The sequence below is a fragment of the Corvus moneduloides genome, chromosome 3 (genome assembly GCF_009650955.1).
Source record: "Corvus moneduloides isolate bCorMon1 chromosome 3, bCorMon1.pri, whole genome shotgun sequence".
NCBI lineage: Eukaryota > Metazoa > Chordata > Aves > Passeriformes > Corvidae > Corvus > Corvus moneduloides.
Window position 1 is genome coordinate 42,405,172 of NC_045478.1, and position 27,646 is coordinate 42,432,817.

The 27,646-nt window shown below is 39.0% G+C and overlaps 1 protein-coding gene and 1 pseudogene across 7 annotated transcripts in view; one reads left to right on the forward strand and one right to left on the reverse strand.

The window, feature by feature from the left end:
- Positions 1-386: 386 nt before the first annotated feature.
- LOC116442281 lies at positions 387-4,444 on the reverse strand (annotated as a pseudogene).
- A 140-nt stretch (positions 4,445-4,584) lies between these two features.
- KLHL32 (kelch like family member 32) overlaps positions 4,585-27,646 on the forward strand; it is a 142,510-nt gene continuing 119,448 nt past the window's right edge. For 4 of the 7 annotated variants that reach the window (XM_032105111.1, XM_032105114.1, XM_032105112.1 and 1 more), the window contains exons 1-2: positions 4,589-4,701; positions 12,803-12,896. The gene's annotated coding sequence lies outside the window, so the exon portion shown is untranslated. Of the gene's footprint in view, positions 4,702-12,802; positions 12,897-25,362; positions 25,438-27,646 lie in introns of those variants that run through there. The other 3 variants (XM_032105118.1, XM_032105116.1, XM_032105117.1) reach the window with 3 other exon arrangements.

Here is a 27,646-nt window from a genome sequence, read left to right on the forward strand (position 1 = left end):
AAACCAGGAGGAAAAAATACTTCCTGGTGTGGCTGTAACCATGACGCACTGTAGTATTCATAGAGGTTCCAGTGACAGAAATTTTAATTTACTTTTCTTCATAGTGTCTGAAGGGGTAACACAAAATTCTGTATTTATGTTTGAAAGCAGTCTCAGTTTTAAGTTCAAGCCAGCTGTACCCTGAGGCTGAAACACGGCCATGTTTTGGCAGCAGGGAAGACTGCCATATGTTGCAGTGATAAAGAAATTACATTGATGCCAATCTCTGAAGTCAGTCTTCTAAAAAATATATAAGGGAGTATATTTGTGGCAATATGAGCTTTGAGAGAGAGAGAGAGAGTAAAAGAGCTTGACAAGCCTTTATTTAAGGATAATTTTTCTGTCTCTTTAATGGTAAATGCTGCAAGTCATAATTTACTGTTGTTTTTGAGAGAAGTTGTATATAATATATAAATCCATTGCATCTCCCCGTTACACAGAATTGCTTGCTGTCTAGCTTTCAATAGCTATAGGACAATTCCATGCTGTGAATAAGTTCTTACTTATTGACTGGCTTTTAGTGAGCACAAACTGGAAATCGATAAGAAGATCCTTTTTTTAGGAGTCATTCAGGCAGGCCTCTAAATGAGAGCACGGGTGTGGAGACCCTGGACTTGGCTGGCAGCACCATGACATACTCTTTCCTTTTTTAAGGTCAATATAGGCCATTGGTTTGTAGCTCTTATGGGTGAATTCCAATGCTTTTAAAATTGGCAATTAGTTTGTTTTAGTTCCAGCAGTATGTCAAGGATCTTTGAACACAACTATTTGTATTCTTGATATGCGTATAATAAAATGTATTGGAGGATGTGTTCTTACAGTGCAGTAGTTCCGAACCGCATCTACTGCAACCTTAATGCAGAACAAAATATCCAGTAAAAAATACGGCTCTCACTCCTAAACCTTCTGTTCCCTGCTGCAAGCACTGAAGCTGCTGTTTCTTGTTGCTGAAGGACTGTTACTGATCCATAAAGTTGACTATCTGAGCAGTTTTAAATTCCCTCCATTTACCAGTGTCCTGAGGTGCCTTTTTTAGATTGCTAAGAACAGACTATGGATTACAACAGCATCTTCTTTTATGTCCATGAAACGTATGGCCATAAACCACCATTTATGTCCTTGAGCTTTTGAAAGAAATTATCCAGAGATGCGATAAATTTGTTTTGAAGCAGAAGTTTTACTGCTTGCTAGGTCAATAGTTTCCAGATACACATTTTCTTGCCCAGCAGTGATGGTAGTCTTCCAACTTGCATTTTTTGACAGTATAGAAGCTAAGTTCTTCTGCATCTCCTGTGCCAACAGGTCCAGCTAGCTTTATAGTGAGGACACTAATTCATTTGCATTCTTTGTATGTACACACTTTTCCATTTCCACTTCTCTTAAATTCCCACAGCACTTTGCAGCTGTGAAAAAAAATAGGCTGTTTCTGTAATTTTTTTCAGAGTGAGACAGAGATCTCCTAAGAAGATACTAATTGTTTTTCATGGCCCTCCATCTCATCAACCAGAAAATTTCCTTATGTTGTTCTGAAACAAATAGATTAGTTCCAGGACAATTTCTACCATTGCTGTCAAGATATTTAATGCTCCTCCTGATCCAGATATTTGCTTCTCAGTCAACCTGAATGGCTCAGCTTTACTAGCAAATGGCACAGTCATATTTTGTAACACATTTTCAGACACTTGAGAAAATTCAGTGGTCAGCATTTTTTTAACAGAGGTGAAAGACCCTAATACAACTAATGCAAATACATTATCTGCTGAACAACTGATAGATAGGAGGACACCTATAAAATATGTATAAGATGTCAACATCTGTTGCTGCTTCAGACAGTTCTCACTAACTGATTCTTGTACTTTATTGACCAGAACATTAATTTCTCCTGCAAATCTATTTGGATAATAGGATTGTGTTGATCAACAGCTTTCTTATGATACAGTTTTGCACAGACACATCATCTATATTAACAGTACTGACCAAATGGCTAGCTGTGCCATGAATTTTTGTGTATTCGGAACTGAAACCATATATTCTTTCTCAGCTAGAGTAATCTTGGTTTCTTGCCGATCTGTCTATGCTTCTTTTCAGTTATTTCTCCTTGAATTGCAGATGTTTTCATTGTTTCATTGCTTTTATTGATTGTGAATGGTTTAGTGATTGTTTTCGTTACTTTTTCCGTGGTGCTCATTATCTCAATATACTCGTTCTTCCCAAACTGTCAGCTTTCCTTTAAGGGCTACATGAATTTTCAATGAAAATATAGATTCCATTTTACTCTTGTGCAGCAGCGAGGTCCCCTTTTAGGTGCTTAATATCTTCAGTATCTTCCTTAGGCAGCTGCTGGTTAACTTAAGGTTTCATCACATTCTTTGCTCTGTGACCATACTTCACTGTACTCTGTTTTCCCTCGGGATTTATAGATGTGGGAGAAACTGTGGCTATTATTGATGTTCTGTGTTCTACAAAAGTCTTGAAGGATCCTCTTAGGATGCCCTGTGTCTTCTTCCACAAGAGCAGCAATAACTCTTTCATGGATCAGAATAGATGACTTGGTATTTCCAGCTTCATAAACTCTTTTATCAACTGCCCCAAACTGAAGTGTTCTTACCTCATGCAAGTTTGTATTCCCAGTTCTAACAAGCTCTTGTCCATCTGCTTGAATCACTTTCATATGAATGGTCAAGGAAAAACAGTAGGATCAACTGGAATATGAATTCATGTAAGTAGCTGTAATAGTTCTTTTTGCTGCACCTTTTTCCAAGATTTGGTAGGCTTCATTTTTGTTGTGTTCAGCTATTTCTTCTGAGCCTTTCACATTTACACCTGTCTTGTATATGGGATCATTGAACATCTGCAGTCTTTCTCTAGTGCTGCGAATTGGATTCAGAAGATAAAAAAGCCCTTCCTTATGTATTTCCAGAAGAGCGAATTTTACAAAAAGAAGAATAAAAATCATTGTCAATCTCTGTGACTTTTTCTAATAGTCGATATGATGTATTGCCAGACTCCTTTCAGTGGTGTCCAGCAACAGGATGAGGAGCAGTGACCATAAACCACAACACAAGAAGTTCCACCTCAACATGAGGAAGAACTTCTTTACATTGAGGGTGGCAGAGCCCTGTAACAGGCTGCCTAGGGAGGTCATGCAGTATCCCTCTCTGGAGACATTCAAAACCCACTTGGACAAAGAAAGGTACTATAGTCATAACAGTTTCGTGTTGCACATGACTTAACTGGTTCTAGTGAAGCACTGGCTTTGTCTTTATGCCTGTGTTTTGGAACAAACATGGGCTTCTGCCTGGTACTGCACTGCATAAGCACCAAGCAGCTTGACCCTTGACTTTGGGAAGCTTTGCATTATTACCCAAAACACTCCATATACTGCATCCGGTGCACCTTCTGAGCTAACTTTCCAATTGTTACTGTCTGCTCTGCAGATGAGGAATTGGGGTATTTCTAGATACCTTTCACAAACACCTGACAAGAAACAACTCATCTGTCAGTAGGCTTAACTGAAGGCCCACATGCTGAAAAGTCTTAAGGAATTGTTATCTGAAAAAGACTTGAACTCCTCTGATGTGGCATGTAAGTAAAATTTAATATGGAGGTATGTTGGAGATGGAGGCAGAGATTTTTGGGATCTACTGTTTTCATATTAACTTCACAGATCAGAAAACCAGAACTAAACTCCTAAGAAAATCCAGTGGCAAGATGTTCTAAAGTAGAGCTGCTCTGTGCAATTCTCAAAATAGTATTTTCTCCTACATATTAACACATGTTCCAGTCGTGCTGATTATGACTGGATCACTAATCATTAGATTTGTTTTTTTTAATTCTCCTCAATGTTCTTCACAATTATGGGATTGGGTAGAGGGTGCGGGAAGAAAAGTTCCCACCACCTCTCAGCTTCATGAGGTGAAGCTGAGAGAAAAGCACTGTTACTGAGCCTCTCTGCAGAGCTGGGTCCTGTGTCCCTGCAAAGATGGCATTTGGAAAAATACACGATGGTGCAGCAGTTGTATCTCAGATGGATGTTCCTCATCACTTTTGCAAATAAGGTTTCTAAAAAGTAACATTAAACCCCGTAACAGGATGATAAAGCACTGATGCCTTAATATCCTAGGATGTAGCGCTCTGGTCCTTATCCTGCAGAGACCTCATCCTTTCCAGCCGTATCTCTTGCCCTAAAATCCTCTTTCCCAATGCTCCCCTGACAGCCCTCCTGACCCCGCCTCGCAGGTGCTCTGCCTACAAACTTAGCGCTACTTAAAGGGCTCACTCAACCAGGCCTTCTCCCTCCAGCCCTCCGGCAGGGCCGTGGTCCCGGCGGGTGGGCAGCGCGGCGGCCCTCGCCTCCCGGGGGCACCGCGGGCTGCAGTAGCGGCCCTCCAGCGCCACGGGAGCGGACGACACCCGGCGCCGGGATCCCGCGGCCCGACCCGCCTCCTCCTCCGGCAGGTGCGGCCCTGCTGGGCCGCCGCTGCGCACTGGGCGGGGCGGGGAAGCTCCTCCCGCTCGGGCACCGGAGCGGCACAGCCGGGACGGCGGCTCTGCGGCGCGGGAGTTGCTTGTCCGCGGCTCGTCCGCCCGCTGCCGTCGGAGCGGAGCGGGGAGGAGAGGCGGCGCCGCCACCGCCGTGCGCGGCCCCGGCACCTGCCCGAGGTGAGCGAGCGGCCGGGCCCGAGGCGGCGCCTCGCCGCCCCTGTTACCTAACCGGGACCGGGGCGGGGGGCGGCCGCCGGTCGTGCCCCGCCGCCCCGGCCGCTCAGCAGCGCTGCAGTGGGGAAGGGGGACTCTGACGGGGAAGGGGGGGCCGAGGGCCAGTGTCCCCGTTGCCAGGGAGACGGGTCAAGCGGCAGCTCCGGCCGCCGGGGCGTCCCCGGGCACCGGGCAGCGCTCCCGCCGGCCCTCGGCTCCGCGTAGGAGGCGGCGGGGAGCGGCGGTGGGGGTAGGATGAGCCGGAGCCCGGGGTGGCTCCGGGGCGCCGTGAGTCCCGCTGCCCGCGGGGTTAAGCAGGGACGTGCTCCAGGTGCTCGGCTGGCGGCGGCTCCGCGAAACATGGCTCTGCCGCCGCGACGCGGGCGCTGGAAGGCGTCTCGTTACTTGGTGTGAGCCGCGCTCTTGTGAACCTGGACTTGAAGCGACTCGTTTGAGTGACAAAAACAAGCTTTTGCTCCTCTCCGGCGTTTAAATATGCGAGAGATCACAACTGCAAGTGATCTAGGCACCGTGATTGCTGGAACATTGTATCTGCAGCCCTCGCAGTTGAAAAGGTGCTGCTCAGGTGGTTGTAGCTGATGGTGGGGACGGATTTGGTTCCCGGCAGGAAATTTCCCGTTTGGTCGATCTGGAGCAGTTCTCCCGAGGGAGCGCGGGTCGCTGCGATGCCGCAGGTTGCCGATGGCTCGTTGCTGCCGCTCTCCCAGGCCATCGGTGGAGGCTGCATTCCCCCCGTGGAGCGAGCCCGGCTTGTCTGAGCGGGCTCTGGCGGAGTCGGAGTGACAGCTGATCCATAGCTGTCACACCAAACACTGGGAAGCAGCGGGCTTGGCACCAGACACCACAGTAAAATGCGAAATAAATGGGATTACGGTTTAAATCTTACCACGGGGAAATAAACTGCAGATGTTGATCCTAGCAAATAGTGTGACTACAGTTTTTAAAGCTTGTCATGAATTTTTCTAATTTTGTAGGGCTAGGAGAAATCTTACAAACGTTTCAAAAGCAAGTTGGGGTTAGTCTTATTTGCGTAAATGTTCATGGCAGCGATTGTTCAGTCATGAAAAGATCAGGAGTAGACCCAGAGGCCACAATCCTGTTAACTGTAGCTCACAGGGTAAAGGAGTGCTGTAGCCTTGCCAGTTCCTGTTGATTCTGGGATCTGCCTGCATGAAGCAGTTGGCAGGGGCAAGGCCGCTGAGGCGTGTTCAATTCTTTAGAGTTTTTATCTGAAAACAGTGTTTGCTGTTTAAGTACATCCTACAGAAATCCAGCGATGTTCTGAATAAGTAATACAGTTACCACAGATGCTTAAAAAGCCACCCATATATAGCTACTCCGTCACATCTCTTTGTGTTGTTCAAGTTTACAGATGATTACAAAGAATTTTTTTCTTTACTTTGAAAGTATTCCAGAAAAACTCCTTTAATCTTTTGTCTGCTTTTCAGACTGTGAATAATTTGACGGCATCTGTAAAGTACTTTACAGTTATTATGTACAAAGTACTACACTAGGTATGGGTATTCTGAGAAACTCTTAGAGAATAATAAGCTCTTGACTTAGTAGGACACTAAAAATAATGGAGTTGTACCAATTAACATCTCTTAAGCACAATTTTTTTTATTTTTTAGGTCCCTACGGTGTTTATAAAAATACTGTGTTTTATTGTACATACAAGCAGCAAAAGGCCCTGTTAATTCCTGTATAAGCATGCATGGAGAAAATGTACATCTGGGCAGCTATTAAATTGGCAGATGGGAGGAAGGTTGTACTCCTAATATTTCAAGAGAGGAAGAAGTTGCCTCAGGATTTCTTTGAAAATGGTCCAGTTAGATTGGCAGGTATACCTTCCATTCAATTCCAAGCAAAAGTGCTCTTAGGGAATGGAATTTTAATATGGAAATTGAAGTGTTGTTTATTTAACACTGTAGCTCAGCACGAACCACACAGAAGATGAGATTGAGCACTGTCTTTACTGTCAAAAAACAATGGGATATTTTAAAAGTAGAGTTTGAGTTTATGCTAAGAAGTATGGTTAGAAGATCAGTAGCAGATGGAAATTTATGCTTGCATGGGTCATTTCTTCAGTGGGCACTTACAAAGTAAAGTGAGTATGATTTGAACAGAGAAAATGCTACGTTCATTTAAAATAATGAATTTTTTTGTTGTCTGTTTTTGATTCAGAATGTGTTTCTTTTGCCTGAAAAATCAGAAATAGATGTAATGTAGCTTCTGACACTGATGATCAGCTTCTACAAAGCAGCAAAAAAGGAATGTATTTAATAAGAAATTCATGGCACTGCTGTGTGTTTTTGATCGATTCTGCTGACTGGATTATGATGAACTTAATGGCCAAAAATGACCGTAATTTAATGCCACACTAGCATGGGGAAGTGATAGTTATAAATTAATCTAATTCCCATTTCTAGTTCAAGTGAAAAGTGAAATAATTTAATCACTTGGGTGAGAACAGATGACAGAGTTATTGGGAAAAACTAGCCAAACAAAAATATCATGCAGTGTAATTACACATACCTACAGCAACCACATATTTGTCTCATTTTAATTCTTTTATTGAAAAAGAAAAGTTATCCTTCATATTTCTCATCCATCTGAGACTTTCATATGATACTTGCCAGTGTGTTCTCTGGTCTGAGGACTTCAATTACCCTGATTACCCTGATTGCAGGGAGTGGAGGGGAATCTTGTGTTTGTATTTTTCTATCTCTCTACTTTGGAGATAGAGGAACAGTTCCAAAAGGCTAAAAATTACAAGATTTTCCTAAGAAATTATTAAATTTTTATAAACCTGATTTCTAATTTTTTTAACAGTTTATTCCTCACACAAAAAACTGCCAAACCACCCTGGTACTACTAACTGGTAGTAGTAGTATATCCCCTCGCATTTCTTGACTTATCTGATGCTTATACTTAGTAGTGAAAGACATAGGATCCTTGACAGTGATTTCTAAACCCTCAATTCTTTGCGTTCTGGCCTTTTGAGCACTGAGGAGATAAAATAAGGTCTGCTGCTCTGGCATTCTGTGTGCATACTATATTGCACAAATGTGTGCTTCTAGATGGGATGCTTTCATTTCCAAGAGATTTTTGAGATTTTACTATCAAATTCTGATTAGTGAAAATAAGTAAAGAGTAGAAACCTTTCACAGGGTCTTTTAAGCAATTGTTTAATTAATGCATTTTTTTAAAATTTTGTCTTGTGTGTGGGTTTTACCCCTGACTGAATTTTGGGCTTTGAACAGTTAGAACCTTCAAATTGAGAAGAAACATACTTAGGAGACTATTTTTCCAGGAGAATTTCTGCTAAGCCTGAAGAAATTTCAGGGACTAGAGGCAACTCTGGGAGGTAGTTGCAAGAGAAGAAAAAGAAGCAATTATGTTGGAGTTCGACAGTTTAAACTGGGAAACCAGGAGAGCTTTGAAACTCCCCGTTCTGGGTGTTCCCCATGTGGACCAGCCACCCCGAATCTGCCTGACTTTTATAGAAAGGCAAATGTCTAATGTAGGCCAGAAAGGAGCTGCAGCAGCTTCTGGGCAGGTGTTAGTTTGTGTTCTAGATTCCACAAAAACGTTTTGTCAAGATTTTATCAGACATGTGTTTTAATTGCACTTTTAACTATGGAAACATTTGGACATAGCTAAGATTCAACACTGAAGTCTGTTACTGGGCTTGCTGTGGACCTGCAGAGTTTGTCTTCTTTTCTGGGGCAGGAATTTTGCACAGACAAGGTACCTGAATTAGGAAACCTTTTGTCTCCATGCTGTCAGTGACAGTGAAGTCACTCAGGGCAGATAGCTTGTGGGAGCTGGGGCAGTACCAAGGGGTCTTTGTGCACCTACATATGTTGCTAGATCTTCCAAAACATCTCTCCTTTGGCTCGAGACAAGAAAGATGCTGTTTCAAAAAGTGACATTCCAGTAGTGAATGGCATGCAAATTCCAGTCACACTCATGCCAGTTGGAAGCTATCGACCTTGATATCACCGGATGGATATTGCCCTGTGATGAGAAAGCAATGAAAGATGTAAACAGTTATGAGTAAAATAAATGAGAGGCTTCAGAACGTCCATAATACTTGAGAATGCATGATTTTTCTTCCTCTAAGTTAGGTGACTACTCTGAACAGTTATGTAAATTAAGAATTTGTTCTGCCAAAATTTCTGTAGCAATATGCTGCAGCAGTTTAGAAGAGCTTTAATTGTTGGGAATGAGCTCTGTAGGGGGAAAAATATTGTAAATATTTTGATTCATCAGTACACGAAGGTTAAGGTTGTTCTGGAGTGTCTTTTTCTACTACCATCTGTCTTTGTTTTTCCTGGCAGGAATGATACATATAGTGATGGTGTTTGACAGTATAGATACCGTAATGTTGGAGCCTAATTTACTGTTGTGTTTTCCCTGAATGCTGTGGTTGTTTAGGATGGATCTTAAGATTGTGGGTTTTTTTCCCCTCAGTGATCGAAATTCTTTCAATTTTTTAGCCCTTTGTGCCTCCAGAATAGCCTTTCATTCTAGCCTTCAGTAAGAAACCACTTGAAAAAAATTCTCAGCATCATTAGTTTGGACTACAGGGGGATTTTGTTTTGAAGGTATCATATCTCAGAGTGATTGAGGTCCATTTCTGCAGTGTTGATAAGGCTCAATTTCTGTCCTGTATGTTTTGTTTGTTTTTTTTAAGTGATTGCTTAAGTAAGAAGCATTTCTTAGATTAATAAAAAAATTTGAAGAAGATGTGAGCAAGCTTATGGCCTTATTATGTCTGAAGCATTTTCCATCATGTTTCACTTCAGGTTAAATAAAATAAAAGGGCCACTGCCCTTTGTAAGCTAAACTGTGCCTCTACCTGGCTTGTCAAGACAAAACAGATAAAAACCTGTGGTTGAAGAAATGTCATCAGGATATGTGGAATGTATTTTTTCAGGTTTATTTTTGAAATTTTCTAAAATTGGTATTAATGTTTTTTTTTCCTAATATCTACATTTATAAGAGAGTCTCTTGAGTAGTAGTTTTTTCCTGATCTAATACAGATTTTAAAATTATGTCTTTAAAGCAATAAGAAGAAGGTTCTCCCTTTGAGGGTATACATCTTCTGTGGTTTTTGCCTTTTCTCTGTTAGTTTTGAAAGCCCCCTTTCAGTCAGTGACCTATCTTTTAGTCGCATAAAGCAAAAAAAAAAGAAAGAACTGAGGTGATGTTTTCAGAACAGAACTAGGACTTTGACTTTAGTGAACTGTGAAGATCGAAATAGAGGTCTCGAGAGCAAGGCTGAACTGAAGTGCTGTCTTCTTGAGGGGATCACAATACCTGTTTTGTGGGTTTGGTATATTCCTTAGCTGAACTTCCTTTTTTTCACTTTTTCCTTTTCCATAGAAAACTCAGGCAAACAAACAGGAAGGGAGCAGAATTCCTTTCTGGCAGAGCCTTAGTGCATCAGCACTGCAGAGTGCACTGGAGAGTGTGCCATCCCCCCTGCTGTGCTGAGCTTCCTATCCTTGGTGAGGTTACATTAAAGTACACTGGGCGTTTCTTGTGTTCTGTGGTGACTTTTGCATACAAATGTAGCTGTTGTGTTTCCATGTAGGGAAAGGGTGTAGGAAATTGAATGATGACAGTTCAACTGAAGTCTTGTCCATTTACATTTCATGTATGTGGCTCCATCCTCCAAACACACTCACAGAATTGCAAAAACGTAGGTGTTGTCGAAATGTAAATAGAAGAACTAGATGTGCTTTGCTTGCTTAGGGAGGATAACTATGAATGGAGGTGAAACAGAAAGAGGAATTCAGCATTAGAGTGCAAGTCAAACTCCAAAATGTTTCCATAGCCAGGGCTGGCTACCTAATACAGGAGGAAGCTCTCCTGGACCAGTGTGACTGGATCCTCAATTATATATTCAGTTTGAATCATGCCATTTCATTTTTTTAATTTTTCTTTTCTTTTTTTTTCTTTTATTAGATTTGTTCAATTTCTTTAAGACCTTTTGATCAGGTCCATCATTCACAATGTCATCAGATTCCATGCTTCACATCTTTGGATGCAAGTGGCAGCAGACAAGAACAAGTCATACACAAAATTAGTGCAGTTTATATTTCTTGCAGCTGTTCACATTTCCCTAGGATTCCAAATCCACCGGAGTGCAACTCTACCTTAAAGGCTGGAAAGCTGCTAGAAAGGGTGTTTGAAATTACTGTCTTTGCTAATTAGAACTAACTCTTGCACTATGGACTTGCATTGATTTTTAGTGGTGTTGCTGGGTAGGTGAAGAGAATTAAGGCTCTAGTAACAGAACCTTGTTAGTTGTAATTTCTGGCAGTTTAAGACATAAATACCTCCAGCTTTCCACCTCCCTCTGCACGTATTGCAGAGCTGGAGGAGTGGAACAAGTGCCTGAATTTTGTCTGGTTGAAGGCACTATTGTGGGATGTCAGTATGAGTTTACACCATGACACCAGTGGCAACACAAGTGTCACCTGTACTCTGAGGCAATAGTATGTGGCAGAGCATGGGGCATACAGGGTCAGGGGAGCTGAGGCATCTTCAGTGGCATGGATTGATTCTGTGAGTTCCACATTATGTTTCTGCGTTTTTTCTTGTCACTGATCTGTGTACTGTGAGTGACGAAAATTGTTGTTGGAAACCCAAGGAGTGAATTTTCATAGGCTGTGTCTTTAGTTCCTAATGTATTTATCCTTTGGCCCAGGTAGTGAGGGGGATTACTGTGTGATCACCAAAGAGCCTTAAACAAACCAGATCAAGCCCCAAACACCTAAAAAGAGAAGGAAAAGAAAAAAAGTGGTAGTATAGCTACAGTGATGTAAAGATATACGAGAGAATGGTGGGGTTTTGTTTGTTTGAGTTTTTTTTTAGTCTTATTGTTGCTGTTGGTTTGTTTTTTTCCTCTGGGCTAGTTGGTATAGTCTGTGGGGTGGGGGGGAGTGGGGAAGTGTGAACAGAAGTGTTTCTTTTGCTTAGACCTGAAGAAGGCACAGAACTCTAAACACTTGCCTGTTCTTTTTCTAATTCAACATCTGCTCCTAATTAAAGTCACAGATTAAAAATTATTTAACATCTTAATTTTAGGAATTTTTCCTTGAAACAGCAGTTTTTCTCCAAGTAAAGAAAAAATAGTTTTTCAGACTAAGGAGTGCTAAGGAGTGGTTGAAGAAAACCTTGAACTGTAAATTCAGAACCTTCTATAGGAAGGGAAAAAAAAGCCCCTCTATCTGTTGTCAACTAAGATTATTTTCCATCTGTTTATCTCTGTTACACACATTTGAAAACTGTCAGAAGAACCAGACTTTATCAGAAAATTCCATCTAATGAGTTTATGACACCTTATGCATCTTGTTTTGACACAAGATGTTCTGCAGCAGTACTGGCTTGAGATACTCCTGATCTCTGTCCTCCTGCTGCAGCTTATTGCTCATGTGTTTTGCTGGCATCAATGTTCATGGAGGGGTATTGGGGATAAAAAGTGAAAAATAAACCAGCCTCCCCCAAAAAATTAAAGGCAACCCCACAGAAGTCTCTCGTACACTCTTAAACCAAGTCAGGCAAAAGAAGGAAGTATAGAAGCCAGCACTGCTGCTGAACTTGTACCCATTCTATCTTAAGAGAAAGTTGCTTTGACCTGTAATGAATATATGCAGACTAGAGAAAGGCATGTGGACTGTAAGTGCTTAGTTTTCTTTCATATAGTCAGGGGTAAAAGGTGTTAAAACAGTGGGTTTATTTAGCAATTTCTGGCACTGATTGGTAGTAAGCAAATGTTTACACTGCAGCTTGCCATAAATAAACAGAAGGGTGTTTGGAAACCCTGACCAGCTTTTGTGTAGGCGAGAGCAGTCATAACAAACTGGTTCTGTGAGAAACTGAAAACAAATAAAAGATGGGCTGTTATTCATGGTTTGCAAAGGGAGAAGAGACTGTGAACAAAAGTAGTAAGTAATTTTCAAATACTGAAAAACATTGTTTGTGAACCTGGAATAAATTTCAGTAACATTTCATGTTCTCCTGTTTTCAGTCTTTAGAAAACATAAAGAAGAGAAGGGCAAATGATTTTAACCAACTCCAGCCACAGAGAAGGGTGAAAATCTTCAGCTCCATTCAATACTGATGTGAGTCTTTTATATCTCCCCAAGGTATTTCCAAGAACATTTCCTACCTGTTTCTGAGTGTTAGAAATCTTGCAGTCACTTAAAATGTTGTAGTTAACTAAAGAAAAGAATTCTTTCAAAAATCCCCTAACAAACCTTTTCCTACAAGGAAAGCTCTTCTTTTAGTACTTAATGAGATTATTACCTACTACAAGGAAGTTATTTTCCTTATTGTTTTGTGTTCTTGGGATTTTTTTCAGTGTAACATTACTGTATAAAGGGGTAGGTAAGCAATAATCAGATAAGTAGAGCATTTCCAGTTACGTAGTTGAAGGGTGGATTTATGGGGCTTTTTAAAGTAGTTGTTAAATGGTACCAAACCCCAAAATCAATATTCTATTTTTATTTTATACTGACACATAGTTTTTGTGATTGAGTAATGTCCAAGTATCTTAGTACCTGATAACTCATACTGACTTTTTTGCAACTTTTTTAGTGGTTTTCATGCAACCACAGCAATGTACCAAAGAATCTCTAGCCTTAAAAGATAGACTAGACTCAGACTAGAAATGGAGCTGATGAAATGGTAATAAAAATCGTGGCTAAGGCTGAACCTTTTTCTTAGTTATTCTCTGTGTGGAGTGGAAACGTGTCTTCAGCAATCTTACGGTCTTCACGGAGAATCTCTTGATTGTAGGGTTCCACTGGAACCAAGCAGGCGGGGAAATGGTATTAATAGCTCAAGTGTGTTTGTGACTGTGATGGTAGTGAAAAGAAGTATGTTTTACAGAAGAGACAAAACCTTCCATATAAACTGTCATTAGGGCATACAAGTTGACTGTGCAGTGTAGAGATACGCGCTTAGCTCTGAACAAAGTAGCTAAACATGTAGGAGCACTATTTGTGGTGTAGTGTTTTATGTAAGTAATGTGTTGAGAAATTACTTGTATGTCTGCAGGTCTCTGCATTGGGCTATGTTGAACGCAGGTCAGTAAATTCCAGTCCAGATTTAGAAACTTTATTCTCCTTCTCTGTGAGAAATAGACTGCAAAGACCACACTTAGATGGTAATAAATTGGGGAAACTATTGAGTTCTAATAGTATTGCTGCATTGGATTTTGATTCATCTTTGAGAAGGTTTTGTATTGCCAGTATCACTTACTGAAGGAATTTCATAAATAGCTTTTAGTTGTAGTTAGTGTGCAGATTGTGCTCTTTTTCTCCTGAAAATGGGTGGCAAGAGCCTTTATTTGATTATCTTGAAATTGGTATAAATACAGAGGTAAAAACTTGCATTTGTTTTTCAAATATAACTGAGAATTAGCCTGAGAGCAAGCTAGTGGTGAAGCCAGTCCTAGTGGTGATGCAAGAGCTTCTATATGCTCAGTGACTGGCAACACTGTCAGATCTACAAGTTAAAGTGCTTGCAAGGTGGGGAGAGATCTTTCAGAATTTATTTATTTATCTATTTATTTGTTTATTGGAGATCAGTTGTCTCCTGATTAAATGGGGGTGACTATAGTGTTGCCAGGTGAATTAATAAACCTGGCCAAAGTAGTCCTGCACTTCTTGGCTGCATTAGGCATCTTACTGTCCAAAGACAGAAAAGAAGGAGTGATTGTGTGTTTAGAGTGCAGGATCATGTACAATCCAATGGCGCAGCTCCTTGGCAAGGTGAGGAGCAGTCTGTCCCCTGCAAATTCTCTGATTCAAATCCAGCTTCTTTTGTGTGCCATTTGGTAAAGAGAAATCAAACACAATTTAATTATCCTCTTAGTCCTTGGATGTATCTGCAGTATCCTTGGGCTTGGCCACTGGAGGGGATGAGTGGGTGCTTCAGGCCATCTTTATGCCAGTCAGCAGTTTTTGGGCCAGTGTGTCTCTGTTCCCAGCTCAAGACATTGATGAATAGCTTCTACTTGTTCTATCATTGAATGGCTTTAAATCTTACCATTGTCATTCCCAAGCATTCAAAGTCTAAAAGTCAGTTCCCAGACATCAGTAATCACATAAATTCAGACACTCCTCAGTAGAAGTCATAAACCTGGTGTTAGATTATGTTTTCAAGCTTCTCTCAGTAATCTTCAGCCCTATAAACTTTATTCTTTTTTGTGAGGTGAGAGCTTCAGGCACAGTTTTGTTCCAGGAGGTACATTTGGTGGCAGGGAAGGAAACCATCATGACTGGTTTATTTTGACTATTTTGCACATTAAAATGTGTTTCTGATCATGGCTTACCTGTGATTGCAACAAAACTATTCTCTAGAGTTAGAGCCTGAGTTGGCATTTTCCTTCCTAAGTCAGTCTGTGTCAAATTTTGATTTAGAAATTCAGTTGATTTTAGGGATCATGCTGTCCCACTGATTCTTCTAGAGGTGTAGTAACAGTGGTATATTTAAATTTTATTATTTGCTATGGTCCAAATGTAAAAGCAACCTAGGTAGCTTCCATGTGGGTTAGAGGCTGGGAATCTAAACTAATGAAAAAGTAGCTAGAGTAATGTGGAAGTGTTGTGATACAGCATACAAGTCAGAATAATATAGTAAAATACAGTAATTCAGATTTCTCCTGAGCCAGTAAACTTTTTAAAAAATTTTGCAAAGTGTCTAATATAAAATATTATTGTTTTGTTGGACATAGGCAGTTTAATTTCATCACAATTCCTTTACAGAGTGGATTGTCCCTTTTATGTCTGCAAATGTTGCTTTTGCTTGTTTAAAAGTTCATAGCAGCTGGAATCAAATGCTTTACTCTCAAACGAGTGATTATTAAGAAGTTAATCTCTGATCATGCTGGTACCAGCAATATTTAATGTCTTTTAAATAATTAAAAATGCTAATATGAGATCTTGTAGATAAAGTGCACAGTTAAAGCAATTAACAGCATAAGATCTAGTCAAATGTATTTTTGATGTAAGTTCTTTTCCACTACCAAAAAAATCCCAAACCAGCCAACACTGAAGTGAAAAAAAAAAACCACCCAAACCTCTGTAATACAAGCTTGATAACTCTGTGCTCTGCTAAAAAGATTGTGGATCTTTCAATTTTAGTTAGAGATTTGACTTCTTCAAGTACTTCAATAACATTTTTAGGAATGAAGGAACTATTTTGGCCTTACACATGTCCATGAAGAAGAGATTTGGAGGAAAAAACTTCTTCAGGGCTGTCTTGTAGAGTTTTGTTGTTTCCATATCCAGGAAAATCTTAATTGTTTTCTGGGATATGGTAATAACAGTAATAGGCCACTATTGTCCCTTTGGTAATTCATGGTTTCCTTTTGTTTTGATTTTCTTCTCTACCTGGCAGTGTAGTTTAGATAGAGATGTTCACTGTAGCCTCTAGGAGCTGTGGCTTTCCCAGACATAGTTAGCAGAATTATCTTTCAAGAAGGCTTCTTAGTATGACTCAATTTTGATATATACTAATTTGTTGCCTTAACTTTTGACTCTCAGAAGCATTACATTTAAAAGCAAAAATTTTAGTGATTGTTGGAAATTTATTCCAGGTGCTTTTAATTGCTTGGATTTCTTTTGGTTGATGACCATCTGCTGGAAAATTTTGAAAATACCCTCACTGAAACTTAGTTAAAGAAAATAAATTCTTTTGTTCTTTGTCAGGAGTCACTCAGGGCTCAACTTACTTTCTGGAATAGGAATGTCTAATGCCACTTGAGATACTGATCCAGAAGGGACTGGGTGTCCTGTGTGTCCTGTGTCATCTTTCTCATATCCCCAGGAAGATGGCTTAGATACTCTATGGGGTCTGAAATAACAGTACATTTCTGTATATTATCAATTGAATTAAAGTATTAATTGAGTTTAATTGGAAAAAATTTTTAAAAAGTGAGTGCATGAATTGCTTACAAAGTATTATTTTTGTTTATCAAGTGAAATAATCAGCAAACTTCACATAGACAGTAGTTGCACTTGCATTGCTACCAAGTTTTCCTATCCTAAAAAAAAAATAAAAAAGAAAAAAATACTTGCTTATGACAAAAGAAGTGTTTAGTGCCACGGGACATTTGGTTTGGATTGGTATTATTTCTAGACAGGCGTTAAAAGGATTTCTAGGCAGTTCCAATAAATGGAAAAGACTGAACTTCATAAATGTGCCCTGCTGGGACACCTAACAGAGATGTGGAGGCATGTGCATTTGCTATGGTTTTGTTAGAATTTCCCCCTTTTGCCCCTTCTGTTTCCTTTTATGAGATAAAATGTCTTCAGGAAGATTGGAATGTGGAATAAATAGGTCATATGGGACTAATATGCTCTTGCATGCATGCACTGAGAAGACGTTCATAGTCTTCTCAGCCGAATCACACAAAGCACAGAATTGTCTAGGTTGGAAGGACGTCTTGACATAATTTACTCAACCCCCCCAATTTAAGCAGGGCCAGCTAGATCAGATTCTCCAGGACGGTGTCCAGAGGTGTTTTGAATGTCTCCAAGAATGAAGATCGACAAGCTCTCTGGGCAATCTGTTCTGATGCTTAGCCATCCTCACAGTAAAAATCATTTTCTAATGTTCACCAGGAATTCCACGTCTGTTAATTCATGCCCATTAAGTTATAGAAGAAACCGTGTTTTAACTTGAATTATAAGTAGCTATTTGTAGCATTTAGAGGCTTTTAGCAAGGTAATTGTTGCCCTTGAAATTGAAAAATAAATGTTATTTTTGAAACAAGGAAACAAATGTTCCTAGAGCCTTTTCTTTTTTTTTTTTTTTTTTCCTCCTCATCACTGTTTAGCTTTCTCAAATATAGTGTGATTCTAGTGATTGGCATTCAATTCACAAACTTCAGTTAGGCATGTAGGTCTGTCTCCATGAATCACCTGATATTTGCTGCTAGGGGCAGTATTCACAAACCCTAGAGACTTGCTGAGCTTACCAGTTTAATGTCTGGGTAGTGATAGATGCTTCAGAACAAAGACTCAACAAGCTGTAAGTTGTTTGCATGTATATAAAGGGAAGAACAATATGTCAATTTAACCACTAGAAAAAAAAAAATCAAACGTATACAAGTTTTAAATTCTTCACTTCTGCAAGTAAGCACCTAAGTGTAGCCTTATGCAGTCCTTTATAGGTGCCTACCTACATTCACAATGCCCTTGAGAATTTAAACAGCAACTTGTTTTAAAAAAAAGTTTGTACTTTTCTTTTGAAATTTAGGTTCTGGTTTGGTTTTTTGTTTGTTTGTTTGGGTTTTTTTGGTTTTTTTTGTTTTTTTGTGGTTTTGTTTTGGGGTTTTTTGTGTTTGTTTACATAATCTAAGGAGTGTTGATGCTACATTCACCTAAAAAAGGATCTGAGTCTGTCTTTAAATCTGTATATACCCAAAGGATTTAAAGTATGAATTCCTGGATTCTCTGAAAAGCAGAAAGTAGAGCATGTTCAAATCTGATGTTTTCAAACAAGAACTCATGTTTCTCTAGTAACCTATTTGATAGAGCTTAATTAGAGTAATATTTTACTTTAGTACGAAGTATTTCATTAAACTGAGTTTCTTAAGACATGTTGTCAAAGTTATGACTCCCACTACAAATACATCATATGCATCTTCACACTGAGTTTTTTCAGACTGTATTTCCTGTCACCTCCCCTCCCTACCTGGTATGTCCCTTCTGCTCTGAGAGGAATTTTTATTTGTTGGATTGACACTGGGTATTAATGACAGAGGTCAATATCAGAACATTTTCTAGGTAGCTGGTCTGGAACATTGAATAAAGTCTGTGTTAGAAGTGGAACATATGTTGAGTAAAGAATGAGAGAAAAAAGATCTCCTGTTTCAGTAAAATACTCTAGTATGAAATCTAGATTCTGGATGAATCCTTGGAGAGAAAGAATCCACTAACTCTATCATCAACGTGGGCAGGGCATTCAGCTGTTTTCCGGCATAAGAGGTCAGGTGTCCTGATGTTTTTCCCTTGTGTTCCCAGCAGATATGTGAACCACAGAATCCTCTGGTAGGAACTGTACCATTCCCAACTGTCCTAATGCTTCAAAAGCTCACAGGCTAGCAGGCTGTACTCACAGGGAGCAGGGAGAAGGCCCCAGTTCCCTAAGTAAATCTGCCCCTGATATCCCTCTTGAGTTGAGAGCATTTTTCCTTCTAGTGGTGTGGTAAGAGTTTTCTCCTTTATCCAGGTAAGGTTTGTACAGTCTTGTGTGTATAGCAAAGCTCCTGATGTTTTTTGTCTATGGGTGCAAAAAAAAAAAATCTATCTGACATCTTCAGTGCTGCTTTGCATATCCCAGACCAGGCTTATCTGTGTACTCCTCTAGCTAGGCTAGTTAAGATTATAGAGGTAGCAGTGACTATATAAACAAGTTGCAGACAGTGAATATAAGAAATAGTGGTCTTACAGTAACAAAATATGTACATGATGGAAACTCTGTCTTTCCTAAAATACAAGTGGTTTTTTTGATCTGCAGAAGGCAGTGTAAAACAGGGTAAAGAGCTAGAGGAGAGATAACTGTGAAGGCTTCACTGCTTATGGCTTTTGTGATTGCGGTGTGCAATAGAACTTGGAGATGGGCAACCCTCTCCATTCTCTCCCACTACTTCTCACCCACAAACAGAATTTGTCTGTAAGTCTTATTTATTCTGGTCATCTAATTAGTTGTGATTTTCTCTTTCAATCTAAATTTCTTTAATGTTTAAATCACATATATCTTTTCAGTAAGGAAGTGTTTCAATTGATCCGAGTTTGTTGTACATAAAAGGTTTAATTAGGTGGATCTACTTCGGAGCTCTAGCTAACTTCAAGTCCTGTCACTCCTACTTAAACTTCTAAGTCAATTATGAAAAGCTACATAGTAGAAATTCCTTTTATACTTGAAGCGCCTTGCAGCTAAATAGTAATACAGGCATCCCTGTAATACAAGAGTTTATGCTGGAATGGCATTAGCCAGGCTTTTAGAAGTTTTGATGCAATTTAAGTGTAGAAAAAGGGCCCTAAGGGAGTTCAAACATTCAAGTTTAAAGAAATGATGGAATTAGGAATACCTGTGCCTCTTCTTGTAGTAAGCTGATTGTAGGGAACTTCAGTTCGGGTATTGGAGAACTTAGCTTTTTGCCTTTTCTAGCATTCTTAGTTTCATGAGCATGTAACCCTTTAACACTTTTAAAAAGGTAAACTAAAGAAAAAATCTGGAACAGCTGTACTGACTGCATGGAACAGCAGTATGATTGGAACCATTAGCCCTAAGATCACTAAGTAAACTGTCAGGAATTATTCACTATAATCCATCACAATCAGCAGAAAGTGAAAGCAAATGTTCTGCAGCTGTTTCTCCACAAAAAAAAGGTGCAAAACTTGGTGATCTTGATTTCTAGTCTAAAATCTAGATGAAATGGGCTTTAACAGACATTGATTATTTTAGTTGCTTTCTTCTAAATCTGATGGTTTTGTCACACGCACATTTTAGTCCAGGATCTTCCCTGCCCTTGGCTCTTTGTCTTTCTTCTGTATGTTTTCCCAGTCTGTGCTCCTGAGCATTCAGTCTTCTTGTCCAGCAATTAGAATTATTCCCTGATGCCCTCTGGCTTCTCTTCCTGTGATTGCGCTGTAGAAAAATGCATGCTCTCTGATCTGTTTTCCCAGATACTCATCTGATTTTTAGATTGTGTGCGATTCCACTGTTTCCCCTTCCCCTTTGCAAAAGAGGAAACCCAAGAAATAACTGTAGCTGGGCTTTATCACCAGCTTCCTCCATATTGTTTTTGTTTCCTCTTCCTACTTATTTCCCACTTGTCATCTCCCTCTTGGCCTCATCAAAATGTGTTTCATCATCAAGACGAATGACACTCTGTCCAATTTGCTTAAAGCTGTCAGAAATCTTTTAATGCCTGTTTCTCTTAACAGAAAGGTGTTTGCAACTATCTTTGTTCTCTTACATTGAAGAGTGGAGGAATAGTCCATAAGCCAATAATGTGTTTAGTTCTGGGGTCCTCAACACAAGGAATGGTGACTTGTTAGAAAGGGTCCAGAGAAGGATCGCAAAGATGGTCAAAGGGCTGGAGCACCCTTCCCGCAGAGACAGGCTGAGACAGTTGGGATTGTTCAGCCTGGAGAATAACTTGGAGCCCGGCCTCACAGTGGCCATCCAGCACTTAAAGGGGCCTTATAAAAAGGAGGGAGACTGACTTACATGGGCAGGTAATGATAGGACAAGGGGAATGGTTTTACAGGGTTTAGGTGAGATGTCAGGAAGTAATCCTTTATTTGGAGGACAGAGAGGTACTGGAACAGGTTGCCCAGAGAACCTATGGATGCCCCATTCCTGGAAGTGTTCAAGGCCAAGTTGGATGGGACTTTGACCAGCCCGGTCTAATGACCCTGCCCATGGGATGGGGGCTGGAACTAGATGATCTTTAAGGGCCCTTTTAACCCAATCCATTCTATGATTCTTTGATTCTATATGGGGTAAAATTGGTAGTGATTTTAGTAATCAGTTACTCTATGAGTTGAATATTTTGTCAAAATAGAAACATGGAGGTCAGAAACCTGTTGCAGTGTTTTGATGTTTATAGAATTGCTGTGTAGCTGTACTGTTAGGTACAGACATTTTTTTTTTCCTCTGATTCCTGAAATTGAAAGCACCCATTGGACACAGAGCATATATTTTATGTTATTGTAATTATGCTGTAAGAAAAAATCCACTCTTTGAAATACTGTCACTGTCCTGGAGGTACAGGTTATATTGAAGTATAGTTCTGCCACCCTGTGGCTACTGAAGGCCGTTCTTAGAAGGTACATGTTTACTTAACTGCTGGTAGTCACAGCCTTTTACTTTTAACATCATGAATGCTATTTCACGGAGAAAGTTGGAGTGCTCTTGCAGGTCCTGTAGAGATGTATGAACTCTCCATGATTTTATTGAAATATATAAATACTTGTTCACTGGAAAAGGTTTTAAACTAAAAGAGAGCGGGCTTAGTTTAGATTTTAGGAAGAAATTCTTTACTCAGAGGGTGATGAAGCACTGGAGCAGGTTGCCCAGGGATGTTGTGGATGCCCCATCTGTGGAAGTGTTCAAGGCCAAGTTGGATGGAGCCCTGAGCAACCTGATCTAGTGAGTGACAACCCTGTCCCTGGCAGGTGGTTGGCACCTAGATAATTTTTAAGGTCTCTTCCAACCCAAACCATTCTATGATTTTGAAAAAATCATGACAAATTTTCTAGGAAAAAAAAGCTTGGATTTGAAGAACAGGGTGTTCTTGTTGCTTTTTTTATCAAATGAAAATGCGAATCAAATTCCAAAAGAACACTCAGTTACAAGATACTCAAATCACCTTATATTTTATTTTTGTTCCGTGAAGTCTACAGGAAAAATCTTGAAAGCATAGTTTTGCAAAGTAACTGAAGATTTTGGTTCATGCCAGCAGCAGAATGCCTTAAAGCTGAAATACCAGATAGCTTTCAACTTGTCCTTATAATGACCGTGAACTCAATGTATGGATTAGATACTTCATTTTGAGAATAATTGTTAAGCCTATGTAAATATAAATGTAAAAGCATGTTTGTTGCCTAACTTTCAGAAAGATGAGAAAATAAGTTTATAGAAAAATAGAATAGTTTGGATTGGAAGAGACCCTTGAAGGTCATCTAGTCCGGTCCCCTGCCATGAGCTGAGATTTCTTCAATGAGATCAGGGTCAAGTTGTAATATTGTTCTCCCAACTACAAAAAATGGATCAGCTGCAAGTTATGTCCTGCTCCTTTCAGCAGGTGAGTAATTAGTATCATAGCTTAAATGATAGCAACAATTAGTGCTCTGAAAAGCTAAGATGATAGTGCACAAAGATATGTTACTACAGTTGTATAAAACTGTTATCTTTTTTCAAATGAAATATGTGGAACTGTGTGCACACAGCCTGGAAGCAAACCTCATCTTCAAAGTCATCAAACTTCACCTGTGTAGTTTCCAGTAGAGTTACATGATTCTATATGTTTTTATCACTGGAATGCAACAAGCTCTTTCTCAGGTGGTAGTTTAGGTAAAATATGCCTTAAGTTACACAGATGACCATGAACCTTGCTTTTTATTTTATCTGAATGTGTATTCAGAAAAAATGTCCAGAATACTGATGTATTGAGATATGTAGAAGACATAATGCCACAAAGAAGATATAAAGACATAAAGATGTTGTTCTACTCGTACAGCCTTTACCCCTGTGATTTCATTTTATATTTTTTGTGGTTTAAGATCTTAATTATTCTGTGAAGTCAGATAGCAATTTGGTAGTAATAGAAAATAAACCTCATTATTCTAATTGACGATAGCTGATGGCCTGAAGATAGCAATGATCTTTCCAGTTTCACAAGAAAATAATTTGTAATTAATCAGAAGACTATAAAAGTTTGAATTTTTTACGGTTTTATTCTATATTTATTTTGCTGAATTTTTTCTTGAGGTGTTTTTACTGACTTCTGTTTTCCCAAACAAATCCAGATTTTCAATTTTTTTATTCCCTTAATATTGTAATTTACATTAAGTCTAAGGGTTTTTTTTCAGTACTATGAATGCTTTTTCTTGAAAGTCACTGTATTGAGGCACTAAATTAGTTGAGCAACTTGTGTTTGAGCTGAGTGATGGTTTCACTGACAACATTGGGCAGTGGCAGAGTTTTTCTCACACTTGACATTCTTGAACATTTTTTATGGAATGAGAAAAATATTTCAATTCTCAAAGATCTCAATGAAAAAGGGAAAAAGTAGTGTCTCCCAGGCATAAAAGTGTGCTAGTATACTCAGAAGGGCAGGTTTGCAGTCAAACTTTAAAGCTGTTTCCAGGTGTTTTCCTTTCAACAAATTAATTTGGCAGAGATGTGATTAAAAAAAAATAGAAGATAATGTCCTTTATTTTCTGTGAATAGTAAACTCTTATTTTTGTTTCTGAAGAGACCCTTACTTTGAGAGAAGGTGAAGTACGGCTTGAAAGGATGATTTATTCTGACTTACTAAAACCACAGGCAAAAGCAGAAGCTCCTGTGAATAAGGATCTAAGCCAGAACAGAAAATTACCATGGGTAAATCTTAATGGTCTGGTTCTGTATCCATGACAGCCTCCATCAGGATGTGCTATGATGCCATTCTGGAGTGAAATGAATATAGTGTTCTTCTGTTAGCTTTTAAATGTTGCATTTTCTTTTTTAAAAAAAGCCAAATTGAAACCAGATATTTGGAGCTGTCAAAGTGAAAATACCATTTCACTGTGTACAAATGCTTTATCTTCATGACTTATCCAGTTGGTTCCAAATTTTACTTTTTTGCAGGAAGGAGCTCATGATCCCTTCAGTATGTCCATGCATCTAACTTGAAGTGGTGTGGGTTTAAGTGGAAGTGTTTTTCAATATTTAATATACACACTTAGAAAAGGAGTGACTTGAGGGAAAGAAGATAACTGATTAAAGATAACTACATGAAAAGGCAAAATATCTTTAAAATTATTTATATATTCAGTATTTTTAGTCTTTTTAACCAGTTCTTGAGCATGTGAATTTTAATAAATTTCTCTGTAAGCGAGTTTGGCACATGGCAAATTTAATGTAAGCAATGTTGAGTTACTGTTTTCCAACATAACAACAGTCATAATTAAGAATGTTAGCAATATTTCATTTAGATATATTTCTTATCTGAACAGATACATTATCTGTACCCAGAGAAATGAAAAAAAAACCCCCACATTTAATGTAAAGTTTTATGAATCAACACCTTTTTATGGTTACTGACAAGTGAAACAAAGTTTAGGAATGTAAGTAAAAGCTACCTACATGGAATGAGTTTAAAATCTACTTAAACACTCAGGGTTTGGCTATGTGGTTTGAGTGAGTTAAAATTAATTAGTTGAAATATGTTTTTGATAAGCAGTATTGTTTTAAGTAATGTGGTAATGGATAAATGAGTGGCTTTCCCAATTCAAAGTGAAAAATTAAAGGAGAAGTTAGAGGGCCTTTCACATACTAGAGGACTTTAAAGGCAGAGAAATACTTAACTAATGCAGTGCCATTCTGTGAAATTTAGTGGTAAACAGAAGATCAGCAACTCTATTTGTGATGAACTAGGTGAAAGCTGCCTTAAGTGGTACCAGTGTAAAGGACTCCGCAGTTCCCGAAGTCTCACTGCATCCTTTATTAAGAGATGAGTGCGAGGGATCTCCCCAGAGAGGCAAGTCAGTCTCCTGTCACTCTGTGAGTGGCTCTGAAGCAGCAGGGGCTGTTGTGAGGAGCAAAGGAGTGGCTGCTTGAAGACATCCCCAAGGATTTTTGGAAGCTGGCTCTTCTACCTCCCTCCAAATGTGGATCATCACAAGAGCAGAGATTGCATCTGGCTGCAGTGAAGATTTATGTATGTTGGCTGCCTGGATCTCAGTGAATTGTTTGAAAGATATTTAGCTCAAATTTTGTGTTGCAGCTTTCCACAGTTAAACTATTTTCTTTATGTGGGATAAAAGGCACCAACTGCTCTGTAATTTTCCACCCTGTCTTTTAAAGGAGTTCTGATCTTGGCCATACCTGGAACCATGGAGGCAGTCAGTTGGGGTTTTTCTGACTTCTACATAGGTAATAGAACCCTTGCTTTCCCCTAAACCTAGGTGGGGCTCAGGGGAGGGGAGTGGGATAGTTTAGTAACTATCTGCCTAAGAAGTAATTCCCTTAGTCAAGAAGAGAGCGCAAGCTTTTTTTTTCAAATGCTCTTTTATTTTTGTATTAAGAACACATTTAAAATCAGGATTTTTAAATAGTTTCATTTTTGACCTAACTAAAATAATGCTTATGTCATGTTTTGTAAGTGAGTTCACACTGAAGTTGATTGTAACTCAGTTCTTATTTACACAGAGCAAATGGTAAAATTATTGATGAAACCACCAAGGTGGTAATTATTTTATATAAGCTTGAATTATGTAGAAAGCCTGCCTGTTTTCAGGCATTATTAATAGACTGTCATTTCCATTATGAACATAAATTTTTTACTAGTTTGCAAGACAAAGCAAGCATAATTAGAGTGGAAAAAAATGTTTCTTAGGTACCCAGTATAAAATACAGAGCCTGTTTATGCAACAGGGTAAGTTCTGTGATGACCTGGACTATGGTTTAGGCAACTCTGTAAAATCAGACATGTGAACTAGAAAAAAAAGCTTGTTACTTCAGGGGGGAGGAAATAGTGAATTTTGGGACATTTAAGTTATTTTCAGTATAAAGTAGATTGAATGTGAGTTTAAAAAATTTTTTTTGGCAATTTTCACATGTATCTCAGACCTAGCATGTAATGGGCATTTTCTGTCTGGCCTATTTTTCCCTGTTAATTTCCACATAAAGGAGTATTTCACTATAACAGAAGGATTTAAGCGGATTTAAAGTTTTCCATTTAAACCAAAAGTCTTATCCTTAAATTTATAAACTAATCTTTTAAACTGATTTGATTACTTATAGTAGTTAAATTGAAAGACAATAGTATGTCTTAAACATTCTAATGCAAAGAGTTTCCTTAGGTACCAATCACAGTTTATATAATGGAGATGTATCTAGCTGTCTGAAATAGAAATAAACTGTTGGTTCAAATGATTTTAGAGCTGTTCTAGCACAGCGTATCCACACAACAGGTGGAAATGCCTCCTTAATTTTTTTTTTCCATAAGGATAAATAATGCTTCCGAATTTCCAGTTCTTAAAAATTTTTAGCTGCCTTAACTCTATGTGGCTAAACAAAATCAGTGTAGTATTGATTAAATGATTTCCATGCTGTACTCTTGTATACATGGTGTACATTTAAGTGAGGCATGCAGTGCTGGAGCTTTGGAAGAGAAAGGAGGAGTGCCAAAGTTTAGGGCAGGTTGCTTTGTTAGGGTAAAAACACTGAATGCAGTATGGGACTCTTTGAATGTTTTGTTAATTCTTTGATGCATATGCCTTAATTATTGGAGAAGGAATGCTTTTCCCTGCAGGTCTTCGTCCTTCCTCTGTTTGCTCTCCATGCTGCTTGTAGTTTGAGGGTTTTTTTCCTGTGTGTGGGCCAGAGAGTTTGGACTTCAAAGTTCAGAGGAAGTTGATTTTGTTCTCTACCAGTCTCTGGATGGTATAGGATTTCCTAAGGGCAGCCATCAGTATTGATGTATGGGTGTATACAGGAGCAGGTACATTGATCAGAAATGTTTGTGTCATTAGTTGACAGCACTCCCTTAATACATGGTGTTTTTCTGTCTCTTGAAGGATAAGGTGAATTATCTTAGTAGAACATAGAATGGTGATGGTTGATGGTGAGAGTGAAATGTTCTGAAACGAGCATTGGAAAGCACTGCATATGCATTTGCTCAGTATCCAGCTGAATCATCAGCATACATTCTCTGTGACCTCACCCCTTTGCTCAGAATTGCGGACATTTTGGAAGAGGGAGAAAAATATGGAAATCTTTCCATTCTTCAAATTTTGCTGAATTTTATTACTTTATTGTCACTGAGTTACATTAAATTATCCACATATGGTTTAAATAAGCAGCCAAAGTAGTGTACTTTTCTTTTTTGACTATTCTATTAAAATCTACTTTTTATACTTCATATATAAAGTTGAAATGTTTTGTCAGCTGTGCTGGATGCTACACCATTTAAAAATTTGCTATAAAACCCCGTTTTCAATAACTTAGGTCTTTGGACACTTCAGTTGTTCTGTGTTTATTTATATGGTCACTTTAATATTTTGCCTTTAAAAAAAGAAGCCATTGTGTTTGTAAAAATGATTGTACTGTACTGTTTATATTTGCCAGAATGTTCATAGCA